The following is a 5216-nucleotide window of genomic DNA, read 5'->3' on the forward strand; positions in this document are numbered from 1 at the left end:
TAATATAATGTAAAAACTAAATCAAAGATGTCACCACTATTATCGAATTTGGAATTAAAAGAGTCTGTATTATCGACCTTGATTGAGTTGGGTAATCGGTTTAGCATCCCCTTAAGCCGCGAGATTTGTTTAGTACTAAAGTGAGAGAGTTGAAAACTTCTTAATAGGTAACTAACTGCAGAAAATGTAAAAGATGGTTTGGTGCTTGGTAGGGGTCGTAGTAAGATGTAGTTGAATGATGTTTGGTCACACGGTGGATGAGATGATGCTACTAGTGAATAGTGACGGTTTAATGTAGAAGAAAAGTGATGTAAGGCAGACTGTGATGGAACGTTTGCGAGGCCGAATTTACGCAGGCATGACTAAAGTTTGCCAGAATTTTCTTGCTGTTGCAGAAGATCCGTCAGATAGCGATCTTTAGCTAACTTTATGGCGCTCTTAAGTTCACGACGCATGTTTCTATACTGTTGTAACAGTACCGGGTTACGCGTCCTCTTAGCACATGTATACAATTTATCGCGCTTCCTAATTCTAGCTCGCAATTCGCGTGAAATCCATGGAATAGAACGCTGGGTAATACGCTTAGTAACGAAGGACGCATGCGCATTCAGGATTTCGTTAATACAATCATAAAATACGGTAAGATTACTCGTGAGATCGCTGTTATAGAAAGTGAGAAAGAGAGAGAGAGATAACACATAGAAGTTAAGTTAGCATATAAGATTAGTAGGGGTGGCACCTAATTGGACACGGCTCAATTGGACATGAGCCACTCACAGCGCTTGAGACTACAAAGCTCCTAAGCACCGGTCGCTGTGATTGGTGGTGTCCAATCGAGACGTGGTCAATCGGGATCACCCCGATTAGTAGTATGTAAGATTTAGGTTAAGAGTAGGGTAAGACTGTTATGTAATGTGATTGTATGTTATGAAAGAGCGCAACCCTGAGGGGAGTCGCTAACAAATATATCTATCTATAAGCTTTACAGAAAAGTGTTTCAGTCAAAAGTTGTAGGGTTCAAAAAGATCTATTTACTGATCTTATCAGTTTGACCTTGGATGGCGTCATCAAGGTCAGATCAAGATCCTATCGATTTTTTTTTAATGGAACACTACTTTTTATTCCAGAATCTAATAGCTGGTGTTAAGAACTTTCTGAAATCTCTAACCACAGCTAATTTTTCATTAATTTGTTTATAGATTTGTTTGCTAACATTTTAAATTTCTGATTATGAAATGCTACTTTTGACATCTGTTTATATTAGAGATGTTGGAAGATTAATCCCTTGTTTTTTAGTATCGTAAAAATAAATTTTTAATTCTCGCAAGTAATCTCACATATTCTCTATTAAAACTGATCCAAAATTTTAATAATTTAGTGACGTGCATACCAAAGTTTTGAATAATAAAATTGAAGAAAGAGTAATTTCCTTTAGCAACGCATTTTGCAGGCAGCGCAAATTTACAATAGCAATGAAATATTCAAAGGCTACAATATTTAACAAATAAATCAGGGAAAAATTACCAATGTGAGCCAACACAATATATTTTATGTGAAAATAACTCTCACGTATTATAACTTGTAATAACTATAAATTACAGACGTTTCAACATCATCATTGTGTCCTCTTCAAATGTAGAAATAACTATTCAAGATATAATAAGCGTCCCAACGAAATAAAATAAAGTTGTCAGAAGTGAATATCAGAGATGATGCATATTAATCGACAGACCAATGGGCTGAATTTATAACATGATACCATTGGTTTAAATCATGCGTATATTGAAATCCTCGATAACTTTAAGGCTTGTTCGTAATATAATATATGTCAGAAACTTGTTTGTCTTCAAATTGTCCGCATGTTACTTGTTTAGCAATCATTATTTAACCGACTGTCGAAATGACAAGACACATTGTTCTTGTAATTATTTTTTTTAAATTTGACGATAATTTATAATATATTAACGAGTTACAAAATGTTGCATAAGAGAGATTTATTGTTCAGTGTAGAAGCGTCGACTGTGTGAGGTGAGGTAATTATTAATTTTTAAATTATATAATACATACGATAATCTGATCTTTCATATAATTTTAGCTGGAGTTCTCATTGCCACTCAGCTTTCTAACTTTGTGAGTATGTGACTTACCCCACAACAGTAAACGGTTCAATTTTTGAGAAGAAATACGTTGAAGATATAATTTTGTCATGCAATACTCCAATCGTTGCGCTAGGGGGAAAGATTGCTGATGAAGACTCAAACCATGAGTGGAAACGTTCAAAGTTAAGGTTTATATTTTTAGTATTAAGAAAAATTGCGTTAATTGATAACAAGCGTCGACTCCTATTGTCTGTAATATATTTTTTATGGTTTTATTAATTGTTTTAATTAAAGGAGTCTATAAAAACTTATTATTTAATAGTATTAATAGTATTTATTAATTTGTAATCTATCATTCTTAAATTTTTTTACTGTAGTAATAGAATTTGAAATTTATTACAGTAATATTAACAGTTATTGTTCGACATAATATTATTATCTTTAATTATACTTGATTCTTATGAAAATAGAAATCTAAATATTATATTTCTTACTTAATAAAACTTTTTCGAAACAATGCACAACTTATTTACGGAATAGTGACTTTATTATCAAATAGATTTAAAAGCGAGTTATCCGTGAAATTGGGACTCATATATATTCCTTGTAACATATTTCGAAATTACATTGTCTATGTGCTAATATCCTTTCCTAAGTAGAATGAATTAGAATGAATTATACTATAACATTAATTTTATTAAAATGTTTAAAATTTTATTAAATCGTAATTAATTTTAATTGTCATTGATATCTCCGTACTATTGACAAGTCAGGATGCGAACGACTATCTTAGCAATTTTTATTTTAAATTACGATCACAAACAAGACGGGCGCGTCAAGTATGCTGCTGCTGGAGATCTTGCTCATTTTCGATTTTTTATTTCTACAATTTTCTACTTGTCATCTATGTAAAAATCCCTTTTCAGTTTCCGTGCCTCTCATTACGTTATCTATTGCATTTCGTTCTCTCATTAATGTGTTGTTATACTGAATACACTTCAAATGTCATCTGTACTTTGAGTAGTATGTATATTATGATTGTGAGAAATTATTCCATACAACACTGTCTTAAAGGATATCGAAAAGACGTCTACAACATAAGAAAGCCTTCAAGACGTCGTTCGGAGAACTGTGTTCTATGGGGACTTTTCAAATAGAGATACTTGAAATATTATTTTAATTTCACTTCTTTTTTTATGACATTATCTTTGGTACCTTTTTTTTTGCAAAATATACTTGATGTCTTTTTTTACATTTTTAATGTCTTTTCCGACAGATTTCACGAATTTTTGCTAAGTATTATTTTCATTATCATTTTCATACAATATATTTACAAAATGGTTTGATTATGTAAAGGTATTGCAAAATATATAATACTTGATACATTTTTTTACATTTTTAAAATCTTCCGGTTGATTACCATTTTCTAGCTTAACAAATACTAGTTAACAAATACCAGCATATAATTTCGTTTTCGTGCAATCCCCTTTTGTTAAACATTAAATTATAAATAAATGAATATTGTTTGAAATAAATCGTTATTTTATTATTATTTTCTAATTTAATTAAAAACTATCAGCTTATAATTTCGTTCTGCCTGATCTTCATATTAATCAATCTTTATCAATTTATTCATGCTCTCATTCAAATATATATAAATATTCATAAACGTATATAATTATGTACGAGATATGTCCATACATGTTTATACATCCTTCTTTAGTTTGTAAAATTACTTTTTAGTATACTAAAAATAATAATCATGAGAATTTTTGAAAAATGTAAAAGAATTGCTTACATATAGTTGCATGTAAAATTATATATAGTTATGTATGAGCAAATTTTTTTACATTTTTCAAAACTTGATTTTTTCTAAAACAAACAATGCGAAAATAGTCCCATTAACTATTTTTCATGTTTTCTCAATATTATTATTATTTTTAGTACACTAAAGCCGCGGTCCGATTCACGCTCACAGTTCTATCAGTGCTTACGACATTAATGGTCGGTCCGAAACAAATAGCGTGCTAAAGTTTTTCTATTTTGGACCGGAGCGGTGGAAATTGAAAAAACGTTCTGGGTCACGTCGAAGTTCAAGCACAAGGTTATCATAAGCACCTTTAAAATGACGTTGTTCTATAATAGGATGAACCCACCATCGTGCTATTCTGCATTCTTGTTTTTTTACTTTCTGTCGTCTTTGCCTTCTTCGTAACCACAAAAGCAAGGCAAGATCGTTGTGATTCATTTTTACAAAAGTATCCCACAGTACAGTATGGTTATTTTATCTCGAAACATCAGTATCTTCGCTTTCCGCGTACGTGACGTAGCGCTAAAAGCTAAGAGCTCTGCCGCGTACATGGAGTTACCTTCCGCATGTGTTTGCCGGAGCTCACCGCAGCTCACCGCATACATGGAGTCTTAGCTTAACGCAGCCGTCTTGTCGTGTTCAGCTTGCCCTTTCTTTCTGAAATGTTCGAAACCGTTATTTTTCCCGCATTTCTGACGTCACGTAATCATGAAGCTCACGGTGCCTCACCTTTCATCTAGGGGCACTCTAAACACCGTGAGTGCTATGTAACTATGACGTCACGTGTTCACACTGGCGCTGCAAGCACGAAATGGACCAACCATAAGCAACCGTGAGCGCACTAATCACGCTATAAGCGTGAATCGGACCGCGGCTTAAAAAGTAATTTTATAAAATAAAGAAAGATGTATGGACATATTTCATATATAATTATTTATGATTACGAATATTTATGCGTGTTCATATATGTTTATGCATATATTTATACATACTAATGTTAAAAAAATTTTTTACCGGAAGTAAATAGATAACATAGATAAGTAGATAAATAGGCAGGTGATAAATATCATAAATAGCCAAATAAAAATCTAAATAGGTGAATAGGTGAAACATTGGAGGATGGATAGACAACATCGATAGGTGAACAGATAATGTAGATATACAGGGTGTCTGGAAATTACCGCCAAATGTTTCGTGCATGGGTAGAACAGGCTATACTGAGTTGAAAAGTCCTGTACCATTTTGCGGTGTCAGCAATAGTTAACGAGATATTAACGTTTAAAGATAGCCGAATACACGCGTCCGCT

This window comes from Trachymyrmex cornetzi, unplaced genomic scaffold, assembly GCF_001594075.2.
Source record: "Trachymyrmex cornetzi isolate Tcor2-1 unplaced genomic scaffold, Tcor1.1 scaffold643, whole genome shotgun sequence".
Lineage (NCBI taxonomy): Eukaryota > Metazoa > Arthropoda > Insecta > Hymenoptera > Formicidae > Trachymyrmex > Trachymyrmex cornetzi.